Source organism: Aythya fuligula, chromosome 27, assembly GCF_009819795.1.
Source record: "Aythya fuligula isolate bAytFul2 chromosome 27, bAytFul2.pri, whole genome shotgun sequence".
Classification (NCBI taxonomy): Eukaryota; Metazoa; Chordata; class Aves; order Anseriformes; family Anatidae; genus Aythya; species Aythya fuligula.
Genome location: NC_045585.1, coordinates 195,943 through 211,988, shown reverse-complemented (window position 1 = coordinate 211,988; position 16,046 = coordinate 195,943). Strand labels below are relative to the sequence as shown.

Sequence of the window (16,046 nt, the reverse complement as noted above, 5' to 3'; positions counted from 1 at the left end):
CATACATATTGCAAAAGCTAAGCTCATGATTGGTTAGTGCATTTCTTTATTTTATCAGCTAGTTTCTCACTCCCATCAACCGAAATAACACAGTTAGTACTTTCCCAGACCACCAACAGATATCATGTTCTTGTACCTGAAACCTCCCAGATCTTACGTGCTTTCTCAGACTCATTTACGTACTTTCTCAGACTCATTTACGTACTTTCTCAGACTCATATGAGCTGCGTTCAATACTTTGTTAACTCGCGACCTCCTAGTTGCTCAACATTCACATGACCTACTTCACTTAACCATTCCTCCACACTGGATGGTTCAAAACCCTGCGTTTTCTCACCTTCTTCCTCCCCCTGGACCTAGGTTTCTTTCCTGAGGCCAAGCTCAAATGCAGAATGGAGATAGTTCCTCCAGGTTTGCTACCCAAGAAGTGCTCCTCCTTTTCCATGGGAGAACAACTGGAAGGGCCTTGGAGGACCTGCTCAGACATGCATCATTAAGTGGATGAACAATGTGAATTATGTAAAAACAGCTCCAGGGAAGCCATTTCCAGTTGTTCCCTAGGATGATTGCTAACTGTTTGGGTGGGAAAGTCCCTGAAGGTCCTGAAGCTGGGCTGTTGGATGGTCAGGTCTCTGTCTTAGTGGCTTTGAGCATCTTCAAAAACAGCAGTTCCCCACTGCACTGGGTCCCTGTTTGAGCACACTCATGATACCTAGCAGAGGAGTGAGGGGAAACCATAATACCCCATTGGACTTTTCACTCTTTGCTGCTTTGCCATCAAGCTACCTGCCAGCATGTCATAATGCCTGAAGGTTGCTCCTGGGTTGGGGACTTTATGCAGTGGCCCACTGGCAGCCCAAAGTGCTTTGTTTTTGCAGCAAACCTGCCTGTGAAGCTTTGAAGTAGGTGGTAGGGTGTGGAGGTGTACAGGAAGGTAAATTGAGAACACATGCTTGCAATACTGAATGGAAAGAGTTTAATGCAAGTCTTGTGGCTTGCTGCTAGTTTGGCTTTGATTGATCTTGTAAACTGGGTGATTTTAACTGTAGGGTTGTAAAGTTTATTAATAGTTTATTAATGTCGCTGGGGCTGGTGGGCCTTGGCAAGCCCAATCTAGACGGCGGATGCAGAGGAGTTTGGTCTGCAAATGCCTCTTGGTAACTGCAATGGTGCTGTCTTCGTGATATCTGTGGTTACAGAAGATCCAGTGAAAATCTGCTTCCAGTGAAATCTGCTTTGCTAGCTGCTCTCCCTAGCTGTCAATGAATTAACGATCTGGCCCTAAACCAAACAGTAGCTAATTAAACTATTTTCAGTTCCCAGAACCACTTAATTCATTCTATTTGCAAGGATACAATATTAAGTGAGATTCAAATTGGCTTTTGCCAGAGCACTTGAGAGATGCTTCTTTGCAGAAGGCTATTTCCATTCAAAACTTCAGTCTTCCAACCCCAGGGGCCAGAGAGTGAGCTGTGCTAATAAAAGCTGCACGAGATGCTTTTAGCTGAGGAATACTGCTCTTTCTCATGGTCTTTTTAGTATATAAACCACTGACTGTTTTTTTAAAGGCTGGGCTTCTTGTGATTTAATTGTCTGGTATTGTTCTACCCCAAAACAACTGGAAAAAGTCCTCTTCCTTGGCAGATCTCTTCTGCACATGTATTTTGTTTCAAGCTCACTCGCCTGGCTGGGATTTATCTCTGTTATTTTGTAGTGGAAATATTAAAGCTGCTGGAAAACAATCTTCCAGCAGATAAAGTGTGTTTTCTGTACAGAGTTGCTAAAAAGGGGATTTTTAGAAAGGCTAAGCATCTTCAGACACTGGTGCTCAAGGAGGCTCAGAGCTTTGGGTGTGTTTGTATTGTGGAGCCTCTAATTGCCCAAGGAGTATTTTGGCACCCAGGTGTATTATTATCTGTTACTATTCTGCAGGAAAATACGGAGTACGCTTTCCCAAAATAATTTTTCCCCTCTTGTTCCTTTTAATGGAGCCTGGTGCTTCTGATGTGCAAAGAGCACTGAAGATTTTAGCAAACTGCACTGGGCTGCTGCAGGTCCATACCAGATCAGCAGTACAAAACACGCTTTCTCCTTTTTTTTTTTTTTTTTTTTTTTTGGCCAGAGGGGAAAAAAAAAAAAAAAAAAAACAACTTGAGGTCGACCTCTGGGGTTCTGGAGCTGGGGCTACAGGGCTATTGAGGACCATAAGCCCATTGCACCCCAACTGAAAAGGAGATACAGCATATGAGGCCATTATTCTACCTCTACACTGACTCGTGGATGGTGGCAAATGCTCTGCAGGGTGGCTGCAGCAATAGAACAAAGCAACTGTCAGCGAAGAGGTAAACGTATCTGGCTGTTACCCTGTAGCTGAGCTTCAAAAATTGAAGTGACTCAGGTGGACCTGGACTGGGAACATAAGGGTGAGCTTGTTTGTAGCTCAATGGGCCCATGAAACATCAGGACATCTGGGGAGGGATGTCCCGTACAGATGGGTTTGTGATCGAGGGGTGGACTTGACCATTGAGGCATCACACAGGTTACCCATGAGCGTGAAACTGTGCTCTGATCAGAGAGTCATGAGGGTTTAAAATCTCCCTGGAACAGGGGGAGGTGGATAGGGTTTCGATATGGTGAGGCCTGGCAAATTGACTATATCGGACCACTCCCACAAACCTGCCAAGGCAAATGGTACATATTATGGGAGAAGCAACTACTGAGTGGCTGGAGGAAACACATCCCATACACCATGCCCACCGCCCAAAACACTATTCTTGGGCCTGGAAAGGCAAGTGCTGTGACATCATGGAACACCAGAGAGAATTGAGTCCGACAATGGGAGTCTTTTCCGAAACAATCTTGTCACTTTCTGGGCCAAGAGGCATGGCACTGAGTGGGTGTATCACATCCCTTACCCCCCACAAAGCCTCTGGGAAGGCTGAGAGGTAACAATGGACTGTTAAAGGCCATGTTACAAGCATTGGGTGCTGGGACATGGAAACAATGGGACATAAATCTACCAGATCTACTTGGCTAGTTAACAACAAAGGGTCTGACAACCATGCTAGTCCTGCTGAACAAAACCCCTACACATGGTGAGAGGAGCTAAAGTCCCTGTAGTGTACGTAGGGAAGTGGATGGGGAAGGCAGTGTGGGTTTGCTTCTGCCTCGGGAAAAGGCAAACCCACTTGTGGGATGGTCTTCCCCCAAGGACCGGGGTATACCTGGTGGGTAATGCAAAGAATGGGGATATCAGGTGCGTGCCTCGAGGAGATTTAACCTTGGAGAAAACTAATCTGTAAGCTAAGTTATACGTAGTAGGAAGACACTGCAGGATCAACGACAGGTCAGCTTTGCAAGGAACCAGGCAAGTGCATCAACAACTCGAGCTAAGCTGGGTGCTGGCATCCAGAAATCCAAGAAATCCAACTCTGCCTGCCTTAAGTGACTGCTCTGGCAGATAAAGACTAAATCATCACCAGTTCTTATGAATGATTTTGAGAAAGACCTATAGAATGAAAAGATGTACCTACCTATCAATCTGTTAAAGGGCAAGGAACAATGGTGATGAGAATACTTATATGCTAAAGTACATTGGACCTGAGAGTGACACAAATGTTATGGAATAAGAGGTGGAGGTTATACTGGGTCTGGCTGGGATGGAGTTAACTTTCCCTGCAACAGCCCAGACAGTGCTGTGCTCTGTGCTTGTAGCTAAAACAGTGTGACAACACAAGTGTGGTGTCTACTGCTGAGCAATACTGGCACAGCATCAGGACTCCCTCTAACCCCCCTGAGAGCCAGCAGGCTAGGGGTAGGCGAAAAGCAAGGAAGGAACATCACCAGGGCAGCTGACCTAAACCAACCAAAGGGATATTCCATACCATCTGATGTCACACTCAGCAATAAAAGGTGCAAAAAGGAAGAAGAGGGGAGGGGTGGGCTCTCGTTGTGAAAACGTCTGTCCTCCAGAACAACGGCTACATGCGTTGAGGCCCTGCTGCAAGGACGTGGTCAAGCATTGCATGTTTGTGGGAAGTAGAGAGTAACTTCTTTCCTCTGCACTTCCACGCAGCTTTTGATTGTTGCTTTTTTTTTCCTCTTTTCCCCTTTCCATTTTTTCCCTTAGTTTAAATTGTTTAATTAATAATATTTTTCCTTAGTAATTATTTTTCCTTTAATTAATTTATCTTTCTCTCAACCCATGAGTTCTTTCTTTCCTTTTCTTCTTCCCCTCCTCACTCCCTTTCCTCAGAAGAGATAGTGGTTGTGGTGGTGCTGCCTAGCAAGGTAAAACAACCACACAAACCTGCAACATTCTTGGTCTAAAGACAGATGCAGCAGCTGGCAGGGTTGGGGGTTAAGCTCTGTGCTATCATGAGTTTGGATTGGACTGGTAGCGATGCATGGGAAAGCCTTTCTATCAAACTGAGCGTGAAGTGGATAGAAACTTTTCCATAAAGAAAATTTACCCAAAGTGATTAGCATACACTAAACTATCCCCTGCCATCCTGCTGCTTTCAGAAAGGTAGTTAATCTATTTCAGCTGCAGTTGTTCTCTTCTTTCCTGTGCCCCTTCCCAAAATACAATTCATGTTGATGACTATAAAGAGCGCTAGCCTCAAATTTGGTTAAAATTTTTATAAACGGATCTAGAGATGTGTTGGCCAAATCAAATGAGAGGTGAGAGGTTTGGGTATGAAAACGCTAGTGTTACAGCTCTTCAGTCATTGAAAGATGGAAAAAAGAATAATTCCTAATAGCAGCAGATGGGGAGAGAGGTATTAGCACTTGAATGGCAATATGAAAAGTGAGGAGCCACTACAGGGCAGGAATGATTTTCCTGCTCAAGACAAGTAGACTTTTGCTATTGGAAATCAAATTATGGTTTTGTTTCGTTTATTTTCCAAAATCACTTCCTGGAAGAAAGAAGGAAATGGAGATGATGCTTCAAAGGTGGAAAGGGCTAGTGCAGTAAATGAATTAAGGAAAAAACTATATAGCTCGTATCAGTGTTTACCACTATTTAATTAAAGGTATAAAGCAGTGCTCAGTAGCTGGAGGGAACAGCTCTGATGATGATTCTTCAACAGCTGCTTGCTTCTGGTGTCCAGAAATGTGTGTTCTGTTGTATCTGTGCTGCCTGTCACAATTAATTAAGATTTATGCTGAGAACCAGAGAAAAATGCTTTCCAAGCATGAAGCTTCATACACTGACCAAATAATTGCACCACGAGTAAGTAGGATTTGGTATGGAAAAGGTCATGGACTGAGCTTGAGCAATGGGCAGAATGGATTGAGCAAAATGCTGAAGGCTTCTACTGTCGTTGCTGTTGCCTGCAGAGAAATGCTTTTTAGTGTTTATGCTATAGAATCATCATAGAATCATCAAGATTGGAAAAGACCTCCCAGATCATCTGGTCCAAGCATCCCTCTAACACCAATATCACCACTAAACCATGTTCCTAAGCACACGTCCAAGTTTTTTCTGAATACCCCCAGGGACAGTGACTCCATCAATTCCCTGGGCAACCCGTTCCAATGCCCTGATGCTCTTTCTGAGAAGAAATGTCTCCTCATTTCCAACCTGAACCTCCCCTGATGCAACTTGAGGCCATTCCCTCTTCTCTTATCAGTAGTTATCTGCAACAAGAGGCCAACCCCAGCTCCCCACAGCTTCCTTTCAGGTAGCTGCAGGCAGCAATGAGGTGTCCCTGAACCTCCTCTTCTCCAGACTAAACAACCCCACTTCCCTCAGCTTCTCCTCACAGGACTTGTGTTCCAGGCCCTTCACCAGCTTCGTAGGCCCTTCTCCGGACAAGCTCCAGGGCCTCGATTGTCCTTCCCTGTAGTGAGGAGCCCAAAACTGAACATAGCACTCGAGGTGTGGCCTCCACCAGAGCAGAGTACAGGGGGACGATCACCTCCCTCGTCCTGCTGGCTGATGCCGTTGGCCTTCTTGGCCACCTGGGCACACTGCCAGCTCACGTTCAGGTGAGCATCGACCAACTGGGGCTGTTGATCCTTTTCCACTGCACAGCTTCCAGCCACTCTGCCCCAAGTCTGTACCACTGCTTGGGGTTGTTGTGGCCAAAGTGCATGGACCTGGTACTTAGCCATGTTGAATCTCATCCCATTGGCCTCAGCCCATCGACCCATCCTGTCCAGGTCCCTCTGCAGGGCCACCCTATTCTCCGGCAGATCGACACTAACCCCCAACTTGGTGTCATCTGCAAAATTACTGAGGGTGCATTCAATTCCCTTGTCCAAACCATCAATAAAGATATTAAAGAGGATGGGCCCCAACACTGACCCCTGGGGAACATCACTTATGACTGGTCACCAAGTGGACTTCATTCACCACCACTCTCTGGGCCCAGATGTTCAGCCAGTTTTTAACCAGCAAGAGTGTACCTGTCCAAGGCATATGGGTTGTCAGTTTCTCCAGGAGAATACTGTGGGAGACTGTGTCAAAGGCCTTGCTGAAGTCTAGGTAGACTATGTCAATAAGCCTTCCTCATCCACCAGGCAGGTCACAGAAGGAGATGAGGTTGGTCAGGCAGGACTTGCCTTTTATGAACCCCACGCTGACTGGGCCTGATCCCCTGGTTTTCTGGCACATGCCATGTGGTCAAGATGACCTGTTCCATCACTTTTCCTGGCACCAAGGTCAGGCTGACAGGCCTATAGTTCCACATATTCTCCTTACAACCCATCTTATAGATGGACATCATGTTAGCCAGTCTCCAGTCATCTGTGATCTCTGCGGATGACCATAACCACTGATTGATGATGAAAAGCGGCTCGACAACTACATCCGCCAGCTCCCTCAGCTCCCCTTACGTGGATCCCATCTGGCCCCATGGACTTGTGACAGTCCAGGCGGAGCAGCAGGTCTCTAACTGTTTCCACATGAATTATGGAGGGTTTCCTCTGCTCCCCATCCCAGACTTCTGGGTCAGGAGGCTGAGTACCCCAAGGATAAGCGGTCTTAGAAAAAGACCAGTGTAAGAAGGCATTGAGACACTCAGCCTTTTCCTTATCCTCAATAGTCATGTTCTCCCCCTGCAACCAAGTAAAGGATGAAGAGTCTCCTTTACCCTCCTCTTACTGTTAATATATTTGTAAAACATTTTTTGCTATCCTTTACCATTGTGGCCAGGCTGAGCTCGTGCTGAGCTTTGGCCTTCCTGACTTTTTATCCGCATATGCTGGCAGCTTCCTTGTACCCTCCCCAAGTTGCCTGCCCCTTCTTCCCAACAGACATAAAATTCCCTTTTTCTCCTGGACACTCAGCAAAAAGTTTCCTGTTTAGCCAAAGCCGGTCTTCTTCCCTGCTACGTCACCTTACAGGTGACCTTACAAGGGACAGCCTGCTCCTGCACTTTGAAGATTTCCTTCTCGAGGAGTGTTCAGCCTTCCTGGACCCCTCTGCCTTTGAGGACTGAACTCCCAAGGGACCCTCCCTACCAGTGTCCTGAACAATTCAAAGTCTGCCCTCTGGAAGTACAGGGGAGCAGTTTTTACTGACCTCCCTCCTGACTTCACCAAGAGTAGAGAACTCTAACATTTCATGGTCTCTCTGCCCAAGACAGCTCCCAGCCACTACATCGCCCTCCAGTCCTTCTCTGTTCATGAACAGCAAGATCTGACCATGCCAAACTTGCAGTATTTCAAGGGTTTAGAACATACAAGCCAGCCTTTTTTTGAGTTTGTCACCTGGCTTTGTTGAGTTTGGCACCTAGTTCAGCAGCAGAGCAGTGCTTGCTGAAGCCATCCTGGGCTGGGTTAATCCCTCAGGCACTGAGCCCACTGAGGAACAAATTCCAGTTAAAATGGAGTCAGTTAGGTGAGTCAGCCTTCTGGGACAACATTTTCTTTGGCAAATTAGCCAGAAGACTTGAAAAATATTTACTTTGGCTTGGGTGAGAAGAGAAAGAGCTGGTAAAACAAACAAAAGAATATTAAATGTATTTTTACAGTTGTATTTTTATCTAAAATGTTACCCTTCTTTTTCTCCCCTGTTTCTCCTCCTGCAAGCCATGGGTTTCTTAGCAGTGGGAACTTTAAGACCCGTTATCTTTTTAGCTGTTGTCATGCTTATGGATTTGATAAGCTTTGGGGGGTGTAGGGGAGGGGGATGGAGCACCTATTCCTGAAAGCAAGCTCTTAATCAAATCTGCAAGATGCAGTGGTATTAAGGTTCAGTTACTCTTGCTTGAGGTGGATGTAGCTGATTCTCCGCTACTGAGAATCTTTTAATCTCCATTTTTATTTCATGAGGGTGTATCTGATAGGAAAGTGTCATGCCCTTTTGAAAAGCTTGAAGCATTGTTGGTCACAACTTCTGTGCTAGTGTACAGCAGCACTGGAGACTAAAGAGAAGGAGTAATTGAGAAGTATTTCTTTTTCTTTTTTCTTTTTTCTTTTTTCTTTTTTTCTTTTTTCTTTTTTCTTTTTTCTTTTTTCTTTTTTCTTTTTTCTTTTTTCTTTTTTCTTTTTTTTTTCTTAAAAAGAAATATTAAGCCATGTCATCTTGGCAATAAAATCCAAGGCTGAGGATGAATTTATTGATGTACCCTGTACCAAGTGCTCAGGGAATGCTGGAAAGCAAGTGATGGCGAAAGTGATCTGTGGAATCTGGGGAGGATTGTTGCAATTTTAACAAAGCTCCTCCGAGTTTCTCAGAAACATACTGGCAGGGTCACTTGGCAGCTGTTTTGAACCACCACAGAGGCAGAAGAGCAGCAACAGACCTGAATGAGACCCAGAAAGAAGACTTAAAAGGGTTCAAAAATGGAATGTGGTGCAAGCTCATCCTCTCTAATGATGGCATTTTTACCAGGAAGTTACTGCACCTTGCAAACTCCTGCCTTTAAGCACTAACAGGAGCAAAATGCTTTCTGGTTTGTTTTTGTCTTCTTCAGTGCTTTGCGAGCAGCACACAAAGAAATAGCCATACACTTCTGCTGCTTTTCCTCTCAACATAACTCTTTGTTATGGCAGGAGTGCCATGCATTTCCAAGTGTTGGCCTTTTATTTATTAATGATGGCTTTATTTCCACCCAGCAATGTCTGCCAAAAGTGCTCTAAATGAAGAGCGGAGATTATACGTAACGCAAACAGTCCTGCTTGCAAGGCTGTGCGCAAATGAAATGAAGTCAGCTAAATTGGATGATTTGCTCTAAGCAATTTAAACCCAAATACATCTTGCTCAAGTTGCCTCTCTTCTTTACTCCTCCTGTTTTTTTGGTCCTGACTTGCATGTTTGCAAGCAAATGCCCAAAGATGGAGTATGTTTCAGAGCAATTAAAAGCCTGTTAGAGGATGTGCCTCAACTTGGCTTGGTGATGGGGACAGAAGGGCAATGACAAGGAGCTATGTGGGAGGCTGCAGAGTCTCCTTGCCTTGCTGCGAGGGAAGTTCAGGGGTAATGTGGGAGATTTCAGCATCCTGGCCCCATGCAAATCTTCCCAAACACTTTGCACTTCCATTCCTAAAAGTTTAGCAATTGCACCACGTGGTTTAGTAGCAACCATTGTTTGAGATGAGTAGAAACATTCTGGAACTTCAGCTGGATGAGATTTGCTTGCAGCTGGCCAATCTCCTGAGTGAAGCATGCCAATGCTGGGTTCCCATTAAAAAGAAAAAAAAAAAAAAAAAAAGAAGAAAAAACAGAACTCTTAGGTTAGTTAAGGTTTTCTGCAGCATGGTTGCTTTTGGGGATGCCAGAAAATGTGGTTATAAATAGTTGACTGGTTCAGCTAGAGCTTGGGATTCCCTCCTTAAAGCATTTCCTGAGGCATCTGAGAAATTGCCAAGTTTGAATGTGCTGGGTCTTGTCAGACATGCCTCAATATTTCCTGGAAGACTGTGCTTTAATATCCTTGCTCTTAAAAGAAATTTGCTTCTCTGAAGGGCAGAAAAGCATGCAGAGATGCTGGCCTTGAAGATCCTGACCCCAGAACTGGGAACAGCAAAGATACCTGTGGGTGAGTTTGTATTTTCAGCCATGTTTCTTCTAGGATGATGATGGGTCCAAGGGAAGAGACTGTGTCTCTGGAGGAAGCTTGCGGACAGCACAGATGGAATAAAAATGGTTTTAATCTGCAAACTTGCAAAACCCTTGTGCTCTGGGACCTTTCTGGCTTGCACATGACTTGTATTTGGCTCTGTACCAAAATACTATGGAGGAAAGCACAAGGTGGCTTGTGTGCTGCTGTTTCAGGGTAGGATGATGGCAAAAGGAACCCACTGTATTTTCTGGTGCCACCCACCCCAGAATGTGAGGGATTTGCCTCCTCTCCCTCACCACATGTTGCTGGAGGAAGGACTTGATTGGATAATTGTACCATGAGTGGCTCCAACAGCTGTCAGGACAGATAAAGCTCCTAAAGGCAAGAGACAGACAAGACCTTAATTATTTTCCTGGTTTTTGAACATGGGAAAAGGCCACTGGGATGGTTAAGGATCAAAGGAGTGGCGGAAGGGGCTGGAGGGAGGGGTAGGGGTTGATCTGTACACAGATGTGGTCATCAGTTTGCTTTGCACTTAATTTTGACTCCTGAGGAAGCACATGTGGTGTGTATTGCATTGTTATTTTGGATCCCTCTGAGCTGTGCTGGGGTTTTGGGCCAGCAGAGATGCCCTGTCCTTGGTAAAACAGTCTTTATTTCATTTACTTATATATGATTGCTTTTGTGTTATTGTTTTTTATTATTATTGTTGTTGTTGTTTAAATGGAGTTCCTCCAAGTGGATGCTGGTTTTCCTGCAGCAGAGGCGAGTCATTCATGCAGTGAGTTAATGTTGAGACTGGTGCTGGAGAAAGTGCGTTTAGCGTAAAATATTATGGCAAAGGGAAAGGACTGCCAGACCATCTGAACTAGCACTTGTTCAGAATTAGGGAAGGAAGATATAGTTGTGCAGTGCTGAACTCAGCAGCTGTGCTTTACCCAGTAGGGCTTGATTAGCACTGAGATAGATGACTTGCCACTCCAATCTATCTTAGTAGCCAGAGCTTGCATCTGTCTGGCCATTAATGACATTTAATACTGGTTCTAGGAACTGATTGCATTTCTCAATAGATAAAACTTCACTATTTGATGCTGAACAGTATTTCTCTATCTAGAACCAATTTTTCTTCTTGGGGATTCAATATGGGTCAATATGGCAAAGCATATGTTCAGTGTGTTTGTCCAGAGGCTTATCAGAATCTGATGTCTCTTGGCTTACGTAAGCACTAGGGATTTTTAAGCCATCAGTGCTTTTACTAACAAAAGCCCAAACAGAAAGTAGCTCTTGCTACAGGTACCAATGATTTGTACTAGGTCGCAATGGGGAGCACTGGTGGAAAGGCCACTTGAGCTACTTGCTTGGCACTTGGCGCTGCTGTCTTGCATTGCAAATGTTTCTCAAGCTCTACCTGCAAATTACTCAGTCTGTATTTTCCCAGCTGCTCTGAGTTCCGCTGTGTGAGGTCTGTACATGTTGATCCCACACCACCAACCACTACAAGGATAGAGTGGTGAAGCTATTGCTAAAGCAGTAGGCACAGTTGTTTGGAGATTTGAGAGGAAAAAAAAAAAAAAAAGTCTTCAAGAAGTGAAATGCAGTTTAGTTTCTCAGAGTTAAAATTCAGGCTTGGGGGAAATTCAAGAGCTGTAAGGCATGGAAGGTGGCCTGAGCTCTTGCAGTCCCACCTTTTCCATTAGGTATGGAAGTTGCAGAGGTTTCAGGGTGAAAGAACTATTGCCAGTAGGATAAATAGTGTGTGTGGGGGGGGCGGGGGGGGAGGGGGGGTGGTCTTGGTTATTTCATTTGTATGTTATCCCCTGACAAAGACGCTCCACAGCATGTGTGTGAGCCCACCTAAATGACTCTGCAGAAGGTGTTCAGAGAATGTGTGCTTCTCTCCTGCATGAACTTCAGTCCAAAATAGGAACTGGTGCCCTTTGGGGATTTAGCAAGCAGCTAAATGAAACCTGTTGTTGTATGCAAAATGGCTTTTAAATAGCAAATCTGTACAATTTGAGAGGCTTTTCCTCCATGAAGCCTGTGCAATGCAGAGGAAGCAGGAAGGTGACTTTCAAAGGGAAAGTGACTATTTTTGGCAATAAGTTATTCAATTCTTCTTTCTGCATGCTTGACTTTAAAATAACATGTAGTGTGACTGACACATCTAAGGAAGCAACAACCAAAGGATTAAAAAAATCTATATATTTGCCATAGAGAAATTGGAGTTGGTTGTTAACCCCTATTCAATGTCTGGGTGTCAGAGGACTGAATTTGTGTGCTTTCTGCTTTCTTTAATCATCTCCCAAGTATGTATGGTTGTAAACACAAAGCAGTTGTTTACTTAGGGCTACAGTATACATAAATGTACCTTACAGTGGCTCCTCAGGGCCCTCCTTTTACTTGTTAGGGCTTCAAAACGGAAGCGACCTACACTAGATAGGAGTTGAAGGACACTGAGAAGTGAGGTGATCCTTTACTGCACATCTTTACTGCTCTGCTGTCTCTGAGTTGTAGGTTTTGGTTTATGGACTACCAGCAAAGCAACATTTTGGAAGTGTAATAAATCAGTTTACTTGGCCAACAGAGAGATTCTCTTATTTACCCTGATATATTTTTTATTTTTTATGTTCCCACAAATCCATATGTTATGTCACATGATTGTAAATATTTTCTCTCCCTGGGATATCCAACAAATGTATCCTGCTAGTGCTTCGTGCAAGTAGTAGCTGTTGGGAACTGGTATCACCTGGCTTTGTGCTGGTTTTTAACCAGAGGTATGAGACAAACTGCAAGTTTGGCACAATGGCATCAAACCAAAATTGGTCCTGCATATGGCCAGGATTATTTTCTACCTTGAGATGTTGGCTTTTCTCTCCACGGTGTAGTTTGAGCAGGGTGATTAATGCTGCAGCTGCAGAACATTACAGTGCTTTCAGTGCTGCTCAGATTGATGTTTGGCTTTTTAGTCTTTAGAACAACTTAGTACAGGGACTGCTTTTCCTTCCCATTATCATATTTGTTTCTGGTTGCTTCAGATGCTCCTCTAAGGTACACTAAAGGATCTAGTGTTGGCTTAAAGCGTAGAAAGACTTTGTACTGCGAGGTGATTTTTTTTTTTTCCCTTAACGAACATATTGTGATGGCAATGGAGTATAAAAGCATTTGAATTCCACATAAAATGCATAATTTTGGGTGAGAATTGTTGGTGATGAGTTGATTTCAGGCATTGTGTGTTTCAGCTTTTGCTCTAGAGCTCTATAAGGTTTGATATATAGTTCAGCTCTGTTTTTTTTTTTTTTATTATTTTTGTTTGTTTGTTTTTGTTGTTGTTGTTGTTTGTTGTTGTGTTTTTTGTTTTTTTTTCTTACTGTCCATCATTGCAGATGAGTTATCATCATCATATCCAAGGCATGAGACTCAGCTCCAGAAGGTGGATAAGACGCAAGAAGCCTGTATCAGAGTGGCATTTCTGCTTCAGGTTTGAAGGAGTAGAAATGGCTAAGCCTAGGAGACTTCTGGTGTGAGAGAGTGATAAAGCTGAGCTGCGCATACAAGAACATAAAGGAATTTGTTCTGTAGTTACAGCCTGAAAGGCTATGCATCATATCCATGAAACTATAGGGTCTCAAGGAAACAACATGAGGAAAAGACAACCCTGAAACCCTAGGTGAGTAGAAGACCACTGAATGGGCAAATCACAGGGATCTGTTCAACCCAGCCTCCTGTTCTGGCATGTGTTTTTCAAGAGGGAGAAAGCCAGTTTCCATGTTCTTCTTCAAGATCATCAGCAAGAAAGTGCAAGGATGATTGGGCATGCAGAGTACTAATTTTTTATTATTATTATTTAATTTTTTTTACTCCTCTAGATGCTTCCTCTCCTTATATTATATCCTCCACCATGTTAGTGGCTTTGGAAGGAAGTCCTTGTTGCTGGCGATGGGCACTAACACCAACACTAACACCAAACTACCTAGACTCTGACGTACCCAGGAGAGTACTGTTCAGGTTCCTATTTTCTTGAAGGCATGCGAATGAGATCAGGATAGTACAGCTGGACTGGGGAATGCTTATTTTATTGTCAGGGCTCTAATCTGGGCTTGCGTGATTGGGGGAAAAAAAAAAACAAAAAACAAAACAACAACAAAAAAAAACAAACAGAAGCCACTCTGGAGATAACATCTGCAAATTGAAAGCTTTCATTGTGTTAGAGGCTTTGGTTTTCTCTATTGCTATAGCAATGGAGTGTGTTGGCCCAGAGTTGCTCATTGATGTTGGTGGGAAGGAGTCTGGGAAGAATTTGTGCCTCTGCTACACGCAGCTGAGTAAGAGAGGCAGTCATGAGTTTGTGATTTGCTGTCAGTTAATTAGTGAAGCATTTTAATGAAGAGAGAGAACTGCAGTGACTTAATCACAGAATCACACAGAATCATCTAGGTTGGAAGAGACCTCCAAGATTATCTAGTCCAACCTCTGAGCTAACACTAACAAGTCCTCCACTAAACCATATCACTAAGCTCTACATCTAAACGTCTTTTAAAGACCTCAGGGATGGTGGACTCAACCACTTCCCTGGGCAGCCCATTCCAATGCCTAACAATCCCTTCAGTAAAGAAGTTCTTCCTAATATCCACCTAAATCTCCCCCTGGCACAATTTTTAGCCCATTCCCCCTCGTCCTGTCACCAGGCGCATGGGAGAATAGACCAATCCCCACCTCGCTACAGCCTCCTTTAATGTACCTATAGAGAGCAATAAGGTTGCCCCTGAGCCTCCTCTTCACCAGGCTGAACAATCCCAGCTCCCTCAGCCGCTCCTCGTAAGACTTGTTCTCCAGACCTCTCACCAGCTTCGTTGCTCTTCTCTGGACTCTCTCAAGCACCTCGATGTCCTTCTTGTAGCAAGTGGCCCAAAACTGAACACAATACTTGAGGTGCGACCTCACCAGAGCTGAGCACAGGGGGACAATCACTTCCCTAGCCCTGCTGGCCACACTGCTTCTTATACAAGCCAGGATGCCGTTGGCCTTCTTGGCTACCTGAGCACACTGCTGGCTCATATTCAGCCAACTATCAACCAATACTCCCAGGTCCTTCTCTGCCAGGCAGCTTTCCAACCACTCATCTCCCAGCCTTTCCAGATCCTCCTGCAGAGCCTTCCTACCCTCGAGCAGATCAACACATGCACCTAACTTGGTGTCATCTGCAAACTTACTGAGGGTGCACTCAATCCCCTCATCCAGATCATCGATAAAGATATTAAAGAGGACTGGTCCCAGTACTGAGCCCTGAGTGATGCCACTAGTGACTGGCCTCCAGCTAGATTTGACTCCATTCACCACAACATTTTGGGCCCACCTATCCAGCCAGTTTTGAACCCAACGAAGCATATGCCAGTCCAAGCCATGAACAGCCAGTTTCTTAAGGAGAATGTTGTGGGGAATGGTGTCAAAAGCCTTACTGAAGTCAAGGTAGACCACATCCACAGCCTTTCCTTCATCCACCCAGCATGTCACTATCATAGAAGGAGATCAGGTTCGTCAGGCAGGACCTGCCTTTCATAAACCCATGCTGACTGGGCCTGATCACCTGGTTGCCCTGCAAGTGCCGCATGATGACATTCAAGATAACCTGCTCCATGAGCTTCCCTGGCACTGAGGTCAAACTAAGAGGCCTATAGTTCCCCAGGTCTACCATCTGGCCCTTCTTGTAGATGGGCGTCATGTTTGCTAGCCACCAGTCGACTGGGACCTCCCCCAATACCCAGGACTGCCAATAAATGATGGAAAGTGACTTGTACAGCTCCTCCACCAGTTCTCTCATTACCCGCGGGTGGATCCCCTCCGGCACCATCGACTTGCATATATCTAAGTGCTGTAGCAGGTCGTCAACCTGGTGGAATGCTTTGGAGCTGAGTCTTTTCAGACTGTGCAGACAGCACACAGAGAACATCTTTTGCATAGAAAATAGAAAAAAAAAAAAAAACAACACCTCTTTTCCTGTGGTTTATGAAATAATAAAACATCTTAAAAAAA

At 44.6% G+C, this 16,046-nt stretch overlaps 1 long non-coding RNA gene across 1 annotated transcript; it reads right to left on the bottom strand.

Annotated features, from left to right (window-relative positions):
• Positions 1 to 246: 246 nt before the first annotated feature.
• LOC116499347 lies at positions 247 to 14,967 on the bottom strand. The gene is made up of 3 exons (XR_004254220.1): positions 14,953 to 14,967; positions 3,011 to 3,016; positions 247 to 306 (listed from the first exon to the last, which is right to left on the bottom strand). It is a non-coding gene; the product is annotated as an uncharacterized LOC116499347 (long non-coding RNA).
• Between the last annotated feature and the right edge of the window lie 1,079 nt (positions 14,968 to 16,046).